This window comes from Cervus elaphus, chromosome 19 (genome assembly GCF_910594005.1).
Source record: "Cervus elaphus chromosome 19, mCerEla1.1, whole genome shotgun sequence".
NCBI lineage: Eukaryota > Metazoa > Chordata > Mammalia > Artiodactyla > Cervidae > Cervus > Cervus elaphus.
The window spans coordinates 38,372,170-38,385,579 of record NC_057833.1 but is presented as its reverse complement, the minus strand read 5'-3'; the positions used below and the strand labels follow the sequence as shown (position 1 = coordinate 38,385,579).

Sequence of the window (13,410 nt, the reverse complement as noted above, 5' to 3'; positions counted from 1 at the left end):
TGCTAGACATTGAGTGCCTAGGAAACGGAGATAATTTGTTAACTTTTCATTTTTTGTTTTTCTCTGACTTGGTCGAGATAGACAGCCAAGGCCCTAGCTGAGCTGTAGGTATTTGTCAAATAGTTGTCCCTGTCCCCTGAGTCACCTGGCCTTGGGCCTCTCTCTGCGCAGCCCACCACTGCTGCAGCCTAAATCCCTCAGCCTCTAACTCCTCCTCCCAGACCGAAGCCCTACCAGTGAGAAGTGCCCAAACCACCAAAGAGCCGCGGGTTCGCTCTGAGCCCACCCGCATTCACGCGTGTGTGCACGCGCGGGTGTATTGCGCGTGTGCGCGCGCACGCGGGTGTGTGGCGGGGGCGGGCTCTGCGCCCAGGGGCAGGGCTCCGCCGTGAGAGTGGCAGCCGGACTTGCCCGCTGCGAGGGGCAGGGCGCCGCAGTGCCGTAGTAGCGGGCCGCCGAGACGCACCGCTCCGGAGCCGCGGGGACCTGGGCGGGCAGAGACCCCCGCGCCGCCTAACCCCAACCGGGCCGCCGGAGCTCCTGCGGCGCCCACCCGAGCTCCATCCCCCTCCCCGGGAGAGCTGCGCGGGCGAGCAGACGCCCAGACGCCAGCCTCGGTCCCCTTTCAGTCTCTCGGTTCCTCTTTCCTCCCAAGTAAGGGAATAAGCCCCGAGGAAGGAGCGCGCCGGAGAACCGCGCAACCAAGTGTTGCTTGCAGAGGTAAGACGTGGCCCGCGCGGCGGAGGGGGCTCGGGCTGGGGACGCGAGCTGCAGCAAGTTGGAAAAAGGGGCCAAAGCGGGAGCCGGTCCCGTGGCCAGGGGAGGGAGCTGCAGCCGAGGCCACGGCGCCCCCCCTCCTGACGATACCACCTGCCACACAGCCCCTGCAGGAGGAGATGCCCCCCTGGCAGTGTGAGGGCACTGGGAGCCGCCCAGGGTGGGGCACCGGCTTCCTCTTTGATTGGGAGGACCTTCCGAACCTCAAAGGTGTGCGGGCGGGAGGCGGCCTGGCTCCACGTAGCGTGCTGAAGCAACTGGTCAGATTTCGCCCCTTCTAGACTTACCTTTGGTATCCAGTTCGCGCCCCAGAGTGCACAAGGGCAGCAAAGAGCGGGGACACTTTTTCTAATGTCTGGCCGCCAAACCTCTGACCGTCCCGCAGGGTTCCGGGACTTCGGTGGCGGGGGGAGGGGGGGAAACGCCACAAAGCCCCCCGTGCTGGGGGAGCGTAAAGGGAAGCTGAAGAGAACGCGGAGACCTTGACAAATAGAAGCTACGGAAGGAGAGGAGGGTCAGGGAGGTCGGGTTGACCTGTTTAGTTTCGGACTCAAAAGATGTTTGTGCATGTGCGTGCATTTAGGATCACCTGTGGGGCTTTCGAAAACTCCACCAGTCCACTCGCCCTGCACATTCAGAGATTTTCTTCCTCTGGACGAGTGGACTAGAATTTGAGGAGGGGGGCTGTGGAGTTCGAAAAAGCCCTACAGGTGATTCCGATGCGCTGCCCTCATCCGCGCCATCGCTGCAGCGGGAAGCACGAGACAGGAGCGAAGAGGCAGCTCCCAGGTGTGAGCAATCCAGGTGCGGGACTCAGAGTGGCGGGCGAGACCTTCCCGCATCCCCCCTCTCTCCCCGCGGAAGGGCAGGAGGGTCTGCGGCACGCGCGGCGATTTGTGGCTGCGCCGCAGTGGCGCGCGGGAGAGCTGCGAACCCGCGGGCGCGCTCGCAGGCGGGCTCGGGGCGGCTGTCTCCTCCTGCTTCATTAGCATACGATGACCTCGCGGTCCCGAGGCGGCCCTGAGAGGGCTGTTCGTCCTTTTTCTTTTCGGGACTTAGGGTAACGCGCTTTGGTTTGGGAGGTGTGGACCAGAAAACATCACTGATGAGGGGCAGCGGTCAGAACACAGGGCTAGGGTTCGAAAGGGGGAGACGACGCTGTTACTTCGGTGCCTGGGAGTTTTTGTTGAAAACACAGCCCCCCAAAGTCACTTGCTGGAGCACAGGGTACCCCTCGTTGTCAACGAAGGGTATTAGATCACAGGGGGCAAATGCCATCAGTATTTGGTCACCCGCGCACACATACTTTGTGCTCCTCTCATTTCAGAGCTTTGTCCTAAGGTGGGAGGGGACTTAGTCTAGTTTAAAAGGGCTGTGTTTGCCTGGTTCTGAAGGTAAATTATAGCCATGAAATAAAGGGCTGCCATTAATCTAACCTTCCTACTATACCTTCCATCAGTGTCTTTAGGGATCACCCTTAATGTTCATGAATAGCACTGGTAGGCGTTATTACAAGCTTTTTTTTTTTTCTGGGAGAGGGGTGGAAGTGGGGAGCAAGCAGAAGAGTCTTTCCTGTCTTACAGTTTCGTGTCAGTGTTTGGTTCAGATCAACCAAGACATGGGGAGATAATGATAAACAATCAGAGCATCTTGGAATCTAGACTTTCAGAGACAGGAAAAACTAAGGACATCTGTTCCAACTCCCCCTCAGATCTCCCAAAACACCTTCAACAGGTGGGGGTGGATGCCACCAACGTTGCACTCCTAGAGGTCCCAGCTGTGAATGCCTGAGGCTCTGCTCCAGGAAGTACCCTAAAACAGCAGCTCTTTGCTCTACTGCTGATCCCTAGCTCATCCTCTGGAAGAGAAGCACTATTTTTGTTGTGGTAAAACTTAAAAAATCTTATTGTATTGCAATGTTATGATATACATTTTTAGTATAAAAATAATTCACATTGAATGTTGGGAAGTTGAAAAGTGTACAAAGAATCAAACTACAGACATTTCCACAAGGCTAATATATTAGCATGTTTCCTTTCCAGCTATTTTTATGCCTGGAAATTGTACAGTCCAGGGAGAGCCAGCATTTAGTGGGTACCTAATGTACCTTGCAGGTTTTCCTGGTGGCTCAGCGGTAAAGAACCCACCTATAATACAGGAGCTGCAGGAGACATGGGTTCGATCCCTGGGTCGGGAAGATACCCTGGATGAGGGCACAGCAACCCACTCCAGTATTCTTGCCTGGAGAATCCCATGGACAGAGGAGCCCAAGCAGGCTACAGTCCATAGGGTCGCAAAGAATCAGACACGACTGAAGAGACTTATCATGGCCTGGCCACGTACCTTGCAAGTGTTAAGTATTTTAAATTCTGTGCCATATAATCCTCAAAAGTCCTGAGGTAGTATTATCAACCCCAGAGAGTTCAGGGGACTTCCCAAGCCCCACCACTTGTAAGTGTCAGAGTCAGTATTCAAACTCAGGTTGTTCAACAACTGAGGGGTTGCTTAGCCTCTGTAGCTATTGTTTCTCTGCTTTTTCTCCTAAATAGTATTGTAGTGAAAGTCCTTCACATGGCTGCATATTATTATATTTAGTCATTTAAATTGTTTCCTGTGTTTAGCAACAACATAACTCTGCACAACATCTCTGTGCAGTCTTCCTGCAGGCATTTCCAAATACTTCCTGTGTATAGATGCCCAGAAGTTAAATCACTGGGCCAAAGGGCATGAATGTTTTAAAGTTCCTAGTATATATGACAAGCTGGTTTTTGAAAAGGATACACCAGTTTATACTTCCATCCCCTTGAGGCAACTCTGCCACAGTCAAAGCAGGTGACCTATAGGAGGGTCTCCTCACAGGACCAAGCCAGCCCTCGTGGGCATTCCCCTGGCTTCATGGGGAAGGGATTACACATATTTCCCTGATGTATACACACAAGTGTGATTGTGAAAACCACACACTATATGGCTGTGCCTATTTTGTTTTTGTGCACAAGTATCAATTGCAGAATTCTCTGGCTAGACATCACTTACTACCTTTGAACAGACCACTGTGTAAAATATAAGTGGCAGAACATCCTACTTCTCCACGCAAATTAATAGATTAGCTCCCACTCTTAGAAGGTACATCACTATCAGAGCCAAATTCAGCCAGCCCAGCCAGAAAGTGACAGCTTCTTCACACACTGGCTATTTTCACCAAGCTGTTTGTTTATACCAAGTATTAGTAGAATTCCACAACCAAACCATAGTGAGTTATCTTCATATGTAACAAAATTCACCTGTTCAACTACCCGCCACCTCCACCCACTCATGGGTAGGGACTACTAATCATGAAATAAAAATTAAGCTTATACACATCAGCAAAAAATGTCCTCAAGTGAATAAAATGTGGCCACAGAAGAGAAGTTAGGCAATACAAAAGGGGAAATTTTCAAATAAAACTAATTGCCCCAGCTATGAATTTTCTCTAGGGCTGCGTTTATCCCACAGCCACCTCTGTCACCAGCAGTGGGCTTGGCAGCCTTGGAATATAATCTCATAAGTGGAATAAATATCCATTGAGCCTCCAGTGTGAAGTCTACTTGTTTAAGACTCAGCTCAGATCTTAAAAATTTCTAGTAAGCCTTCCTCAACTGTTCATCTAGGTTAGCGATCTCTCTGCTTTAACTGTGCATACACTTAGCTCTCTGTGGTGACATCACTTATCTGCCCATCCCCCACTAAACTGTAACTCCTAGAAGTATGGCTAGCTCTGTGCCCCAGCCCCTGAGCTGGTACTTTTGCACAGTAGACAATTTAGTGCACTGACTGAACAAGAGAATTTTCCAGGTACTGTGCTGGGTGCTCCATGTGCATTTCTCTTTTGATGCATCTTGATTCTGCTCAGATTGATCAGTCTCAGAAATGCATCTGAAAGCTGTCTAGAGCTGCGCAGTGTATTTCCACATGTGACTTGCCATTTTCACTGCATTAAAATTAAAGAAAATAAAAATTTCAGTTTCTCAGTCACATTAGTCATATTTCAAGTGCTGAAATGCAGCACTTGAATATGCTGCAGCTTCCGGCTGCCATATTGGAGAATACACACATTGGCATTTCAAGAGTGTAAAAATTTGCTTGGGGGCATAAGAGACTGTCCCGGGATGGGTGAGGTCAGGAGAAAGGAACCCACCCATAATGTGGTCTGACCAGAGGACCAAAACCTAGGAGAGCAGACCTGCTAACCACCACCATCTGTGCTTCTCAGGGAAGTTGATCATCAGCCCAGGATAGAAATACTGGCTTGGTTAGGATCTACAGTATCCAATCACAGCCAGCTATTGATATAACCAGGCTCCAACTCCATGGCCTGTGCCCTCCCCACTGCTCTGTCCAGCCCCATAAGTCACTGGCTCCAGGATTGTCCTCACTCTCTTGCCCCAGTTTTCCTTAATTTCTTTGTTCTTAATGAATAAAGCATAACATTTCAAAGAAGGCTTAATCAGCACCACATGACGTGAGATGACCACTTCCTTTATTCTACATCTCATGTTTCTGTTAAAACCCTGTCAGGTTGAACTATACCTGTTACAGTTCTATACAAGTTACAGCTGTTGAGTTTCATATCCATTGAAAAAGCCCAACTTTCTTTGAAACTTGCTCTTGAACTGTATCCCCTGCCTGCTGCTGCCCTCCCATTCCATATTTGTAGAGATGCTACCTGGGACCCAAATACAGAGCCCTTGCATTTATTCCCGATTTTGTCTTGTTTAATTCAATCTCTCTTGCCAGCTTGCCCAGATATTTCTGGCTTTGATCCTGTTACCCAGAATATATGCTGTCCCTTCCAACTGGCTTCCTATTGTCCCCAAACATGAGTATGACCTCTTCAACTAAGTCATCAATAAAAAATTATAAACATTACAGCATTCTGGAGCATTCCAATATATACTCCTGATAGACAGATGTTAATTCAATAAATACATAGCATGTTTTAAGATAATTTATCTTCTTGTACTATCTCTTAATCCAGAATTATTCTTCTTCAAAAGATTATCAGAGGAATCTTATCAAAGGTCTTGATAAAGTCAAGATACTCCTCCTCACTGGTATTTCCCCCATCTCCCTGCCTAATGTTGTCAAAGAAACAATTTTGTTACTTTGACGTAAACTAGTAGCAGTTAACCCATGTTGATTTCTCAAGATCACAACTTCAGTCCTAAAAGCTCATTCCAAATCCTCTTCTGTAATATTTCCTAGGATTAACATCAACCCCTTAAGTTAAGACATTTTTATAAGTAACTTTTCCCATTTAAAAAAGTAGAATTGTATCTGCCATGAGGGTAATGGTGATTGTGATGATTGCGATGATGTGGTAGTGGTAATAGTGGAGGTTCATGGTAATGATGATGGTAGTGGTGGTTCATGGTAATGATGATGGTAGCTGTGGTGTTAGTAGCTTCCTCATTCTGTGATTCTGTACAGATTAAGGAGAGTGATTTAATTATCTCAATTGTATGTTGTCTTGACACCCTTGAATATTATTGTTAGGCCAAGAGATTGTATTAATTTGAGGCAGATCTAATAGTCTCTAGCATCACTGAACATGAGATCAGAGAAGGAGCCAGGGAAGCAGTGGGTCCCAGGCCAGCCTCTTCAGCATGAGGAATCCTCCATCTAAAGGAAAGGGCCCTGCATGGGCTCACACCTTCAGGACAGGCCAAGGTCACACAACTCTTTCTGAGTGCTTTCTCCAGGGCATACTTCTTCTCTCCATCTTTGATTCTGAAGAAGCCTAAGGCTTTGTTTTCTGCAGAAATGTTCTCTTATTCTCTTGGAATTAACCTCTCAATCATTGATGTCTCAGTGAAAATTAAAGATTCTTTCCTGGTATCATGGTTTAATAGGAGAGAGGAGGAGCAAGCTTATTGTTCAAGTGGGAAATGGAGCTGAAAGATCTCCATGACAGGATACAGAACACAGAGAGAAAAGGTCCAAGTAAGAGAAGACTTTAAAATTTTGTTTTATTTTATTTTATATTGTAGTATAGTTGATTTACAATGTTCTGTTAGTTTCAGCTACAGCAAAGTGATTCAGTTGTACATATATATATATATATATATAGCCATTCTTTTTCAAATTCTCCTCCCATCTAGGTTATTCCAAAATATTGCTGTACAGTACATCTTTGCTGGTTATCTGTTTTATATATAGTAGTGTGTTTATGCTCATCCCAAACTACTAACTTATCCCTCCCCATCTTGTTTCCTCTTTGGTAGCCATGTTTGTTTTCTAAGTCTGTGAATCTGTTTCTGTTTTATAAATAAGTTCATTTGTATCATTTTTTTTTTAGATTCTGCATATAAGTGATATCGTATGTTATTTGTCTTTCTCTTATCTGACTTACTGCACTTAGTATGATAATTTCTGGGTCCATCCAGGTTGCTGCAAAGGCATTGTTTCATTTTTTATGGCTAAGTAACATTCCATTGTATGTACATACAACTTCTTCTATTTCCATTTCTCTGTCCATGGATATTTAGGTTGCTTCCATGTCCTGGCTGTTTTAAATAGTGCCACAATGAACACTGGGGTGCATGCATCTTTTCTGATTATGGTTTTCTCCAGATGTATGCCCAGGAGTGGGATTCCTGGATCATATAGTAGCTCTATTTTAGCTTTTTAAGGAATCACCAATCTGTTCTCCATAGTGGCTATACCAGTTTACATTCCCACCAACAGTGTAGGAAGTTTCCCTTTTCTGCACACCATCTCCAGCATGTATTATTTGTGAGAGTGAGAGTGAAGTGAGAGTGAAATCACTCAGTCGTGTCCGACTCTTTGTGACCCCACGGACTCATGGACTGTAGCCCACCAGGCTTCTCCAACCATGGAATTTTCTAGGCAAGAGTACTGGAGTGGGTTACCATTTCCTTCTCCAGGGGATCTTCCTGACCCAGGGATCAAAGCCAGGTCTCCCTCATTGCGGGCAGATGCTTTACCATCTGAGCCACCAGGGTTTTTAATTTTTTTATTTATTTATTTTAGTTGAAGGATAACTACTTTACAATATTGTGATGTTTTTTGCCATACATCAATATGAATCAGCCATACGTATACATGTGTCCCCGTCATCCTGAACCCCCTTCCTACCTCCTTCCATACCCTATCCCTCCAGTTGTCACAGAGCACTGGCTTTGGGTGCCCTGCGTCATACATCAACCTTGCCCTTTTTATCTATTTTGCATATGGTAATGTATATGTTTCAATGCTATTCTCACAAATCATTTCACCCTCTCCTTCTCCCACCGAGTCCAAAAGTCTGTTCTTTATGTCCATATCTCCTTTGCTGCCCTGCATGTAGGATCATTGGTACCATCTTTCTAGATTCCATGTATGTGAGTTAATATACAGTATTTGTGTTCGTACACTTTTTGATGATGAAATCACAATAATAATAATTATCCTTTAGACATGTACCACACTTGGAAAATAACAGTGTATTTGTATCTATGGTCTTTCCTGATTCCAGTCATAGGTGTGAGGCAGGTAGCTTGGATGTCATCAGCCTCATTTCACTAGAGTGATTCACCGAAGCAGAGGCTGTGAAGAGTAGAAGAGTCTACTATGGCAAGAAAAGGGATGAAGGATAAAACTCAGTGACCAAGCAGCAGCTGACCATTTGGGCCCATCCCTCCTTTCTATGTGAGTCTGCATGGAAAGTTTTCTCTTTGCTTAAGGCATAGATGGTGTCATCTGCCCAGGCACCAAGTTTTCACATTCCTGTTTTCTGACCTGGTGTGAAAGTGCCAAGTCAGCTGGCCAGAGGTCAGCAAGGCCACTTTGACCCTTGATGCTGAAATTCTTGAAGTGTTTTGGCCTAAATGTTTTCATTCCTGGCTGCATTTTTTCACCTCTCTGCTCTGGGACAGCAGCCTACAGCACTGTACCTGCTGCCTCAGTGCCCCTGCCTTTCAGATAATGTGAAGGAGCCGGAGAAGGCTCTCTCAGTCCCTCAGGGCCATAGTGTTCCTTCCAGGATCCTTGAGAGTCATGCAAAATGGGTGCTGTTACCCAGTCCCGCACACTCCCTGTCCCAAGGCCTCGTCAACAAGGATCTCCATGGCCCCCAGAACCTGACCCCAGGTCACCCACTGGTAGGAGACTGTCCTTGCCCTTTTCTCATGCCAGGATGAGAACATGATCTCACAAAAAATGATCTTTCCCAACAGGAAGTCAGTAGCCATATTTTTCTATAGTTGGGGCAATTCCCACTCTGCCCCAAAGCCCCCATGGTTCTTAAGCCCTAAATCATGAATATCCTGGAAAATGCACTCTTGAGGAAGTTCACTCAATCATCTGATCACCATTAAACCAGTCAATAAATATTGAGAACCCTTTCTGTGATAGACACAGGATGAGTTGCTGGGCATAGGGCCAACTGGTTCTCGGGGAGCTTGGTGGGACTGGGTAGACCAGAGACAGAAACAGACATCATGTAGCATTATCTTTAGCTGAGAGTCAGAGGAAGGTCACCAAGGAAGTCAGGTAATACTCTCTGGAGTAGATGGGCTTCAGCCAAAGTGTAAAAGCTGGCTAGAGGTTAAGTGAAGAGACAAGTGTGGGTAGTACATTCTAGTAAAGGGGACAGTATGGAGTGAAAACTGAGCTGAGAAGTGGAGGTGAGTTGAGATAGGAGATGAGTCTAGATATGTGGACAGGAGGGTCTTGTCTCCCAAGTTAACTAGGTGGATCTGTTCTGGTAGACAGTGAGGGATCACTGAGAAATTTTACATGGGAACTTAAAGTTTGATCAGATCAGATTTTAACATTAGTGCAGCCCCTCTAACTGCAGCATTGGGAGGAAAGAAGACAGGAAGCAGGGCTACCCAAGGGAGGCTTTTCTGAGAGCTTAGGAACTATGAGGGCTGGACAAGGTAGTTCAGATGGAAGGAAGGACAGAATCAGGAAAGAACTGGTAGTTGGGTGGATGTGAAGGTAGTGAGGGGGACAGGGGAACCTAGGGCAGTTCTCAGGCTTCTACCTGGTACATCTGGGAGGATAGTGGTTCCATCGACCAAGAGGCTCAAGGAGCCATAGCGGGATTATTGATGAGTTCAGTTCGAGGCCTGCTGAATTTGCAGTGTTAGTGAGAGATCCAGATGGAGAGGTAGTTGATAGATGAACTATGTGGCTACAGTTGGAAAGGGATTGGAAAGGGATGAGTCTAAGGGGCAGGTGTAACCACAAGAGCCGAGGAGATCATGGGAGATCAATTTTCATTTATCTTGATACATGTATTGCCAGTATTCGAAAGATCCACGTCAAGGAGATTCATGCCTTTTTAACAAAGCGAGGAGGCTTTTCACAGCACTGAGAGTCTGGGCTTGATAGGCAAGCTTTGCCGGTAGCCATCTGCTGACCAGCTAGACCAATACCCACTTCTGCCAGCTGAGTGCTCAAACTATTGTATTCCTCTTCTATGTTAGAGCCTCACAGATTGTCAGCATGGTCCTTTTCTCTAGACCAGTGGTCCTCGATGCTGGTTAAACATTAAAATCACCTGGGGAGCTTTGCAGTAACACCACTTGTGGGTCCCAATCCAGGAGATGCTAATTTAATTGGTCTAGGGTCAGGCCTGGGCCTGAGTATCTTTTTTTAAAGGTCCCCAAGTGACACTGGCATTCAGCAAAGTTAAGAACAAAAAGTTCCTTCAGTGATTTCTCAAACTACGGGGTTGTTAATTCTTTACCTCCTCTGGCAATTCTCTTATGGCTCTATTACAGTTTCTCTAAAAATCACTTCAGTGTGTCAGACCCTACACTGCACACTGCACTTCAGTGGTGGCTTTGGGCATACTGTCCTTACCTTTGCATTCAACACGTATTTCTCTCTTGTGCCTGTAAGGCTCATGGGAAACTCTTGTCAAACAGTCTGTGCTTCCAACCTCTGTTTACCACTTTCTGAGTTATGTAACTGATAGACCTGTTAAAAAGACTTAGGAACCACCCACCATGAATTCTGAGTGAAACTTGGTTAGTTCCAAGGGATCCTTGCTTTCTCTTCTAAATGCTTACAAGGCAGCAGTTCTTGAATGAATCTTTATTTACATTCAAATTGCCTGGAGACTCCTCCTCTGAGATTCTGATTAGGACCTGGTGTAGGGTGGGGACCTCGACCCAGAGATGTAGAGTGGGAGCCCAGAAATTCACTATCATTTCTAAGTTAAGATGGCAGAGGCAGCAAAGAATGGGACAAAATATTTGCAAATCACATATCTGAAAGGGGATTATTATTCAGAATATATAGAGAATTCTCCAAACTCAACAATAAAACAAGAATCTAGTTCAAAAATGAGCAAAGGATTTGAAACATTTTTCTCCAAAGACAATATGCAGATAGACAAATAAGCACATGAGAAGATGATCAACATCACTAATCATTAAGAAAATGAAAATCAAAATCATAATGAGATAACACTTCATATCCTTTAGGATATCTATTGTCAAAAAAAAAACCAGAAAATAACAAATGGTACTGAGGTTATAGAGAAATTAAAACCATTGTGCATTGTTGATATGATTATAAAATGGTGCAACCACTATGGAAAACAATAGCTCAGTTCCTCAAAAAATTAAAAATAGAATACCATATGATCCATCAATTCCACTTATGGTTATATACTCAAAGGAATTGAAAGACAGTATACAAAAAGTAATTGCATACCCATGATCAGAGGAACATCATTCACAGTAGACAAAAGGTGGAAGTCACCTAAGTGTCCATCGATGAATAAATAAAATGTAACGCATGCCTGCAGTGAAATATTACTCACCCTTAAAAAGGGAGGAAGTTCTGACATATGCTCCAACATGGATGAACTTTGAAGACATTACACTAAGTGAAATAAACCAGTTACAATAGGACAAATACTGTGATTCCATTCATGTGAATGGTTTAATCATTCTATTAAAAAACAAAGAAAGTTGAATAGGCAAAAACTGATTCTAAGTACATGCTGTTTTAAACAAAATGGAGCAAAAAGAAGGGAAAAAAGAGTATCGGTACACCAGGAAAATGTAAACCAAGGAAAGAAGGGAGAGCACTATTAGACAAAGTGGAAATAAATGAAAGAAATGTTGATTGATACATTAAATGTGGCTAAAAGACATAATCCATTAGAAGACTTACCATCGTTGAATATTTTTATTCTGAATAATATAAAACATCAAAATATATTTAAAAAAACTTGACAAAACTCAATTACAGAGGGAAACAACATATTTCTATCAATCTTCAACATGCTGAGTGACAAAGGAGTAAGTAAAGAATTTTAAGGATGTAAGAAAGTTGATGCAATGGACATGTACTCCTTCCCATTCAAGAATGAACATGTATCTGTATATTATCTATAGTGAAACAGATCACCAGCCCAGGTTGGATGCATGAGACAAGTGCTCGGGCCTGGTGCACTGGGAAGACTCAGAGGGATTGGGTAGAGAGGGAGGTGGGAGGGGGGATCGGGATGGGGAATACATGTAAATCCATGGCTGATTCATGTCAATGTATGACAAAACCCACTACAATATTGTAAAGTAATTAGCCTCCAACTAATAAAAATAAATGGAAAAAAAAAAAGAATGAACATGTATCTATTTAAACACAAGAAATTTTGGTCACATTGTAAAGAAAATTGTGATACATTCCAAACAGTAGAACTTGTTCTGACAATAAGAAAAATTAAAAAGTTACTCTAGAATAATATATTCCAGGACTTGAAGTTGCCTCGGCTCTGTGTACACCCCCCAGCCACTGTTAATTCAGTGTTCAGAGAGAACAAGACCCAAGACCTGTTCTTTGACAAGCATCAAGTCTGTAGAGTGCTTTCTTCTTAAAGAATGAATGAAGAGTGAAACAGAGAGGAGCAAAGGAAAATGTAAAACAAAAGAATAGCGTACAGAATTAAAATAAATGGGCTTCTCCAGCTGGACCTAAAAGATTGTTTTAGGAGACTGGAATACTCTTAAGAGGGCCAGAAGTCATGGTCTTTATAAATCAAAAGACAAGGAGAAAAGGCTGAGGTGATAATGAAATATGGTATGCAAAGATAAGAATGAGATATGGAAAGGTGGTGAGGAAACTCAAACACAGCAACAGAATTAAAGTCTATTAGGTGAAACTAACTAGCAGAGTTTAAGCTATAGTTAAGCAAATCAAGTCTGTGGAGGAAGTAATGTTATAAAGGATAAGCAAACAGTACTGAAGCCAATTTAAAAAGAGATGTCTAAGTAATTATTATAAATCCAGTTTTTAAATTGTGTGCAAAAGTCAGATACTTCCAAAGAGAAGATATGTATTGCTACACAAAGTTATGAAACAGCAAATTAAAATTTTAGACACCAAAAAGCATTTTTAAGTCTGAAAGGCTGGTATTTCTCTGGAGAATATAGGACAGGATGGGACAATGAAAATAAAATGTTCTGAAACCCTTGGTTCAACTATGAGAGACTCATTGCATTCTTGACATTTAAAGTTTAGAAAATAATAGTTATTGAGACTTCCCTGGAGGTCCAGTGGCTAAGACTCCACACTTCCACTGCAAGGGATGTGGGTTGGATCCCTGGTTGGGGAACTAAGATCCCACAGGCTATG

General features: G+C 44.3%; 1 protein-coding gene across 3 annotated transcripts in view; it reads left to right on the top strand.

Moving 5' to 3' along the window:
• The first annotated feature begins 276 nt into the window (after nucleotides 1–276).
• The window catches only part of DGKG (diacylglycerol kinase gamma), a 218,151-nt gene continuing 205,017 nt past the window's right edge, over nucleotides 277–13,410 (top strand). For 2 of the 3 annotated variants that reach the window (XM_043874877.1, XM_043874876.1), the window contains exon 1: nucleotides 277–720. The gene's annotated coding sequence lies outside the window, so the exon portion shown is untranslated. The remainder of the gene's footprint in view (nucleotides 721–13,410) is intronic. The other variant, XM_043874875.1, reaches the window with a different exon arrangement.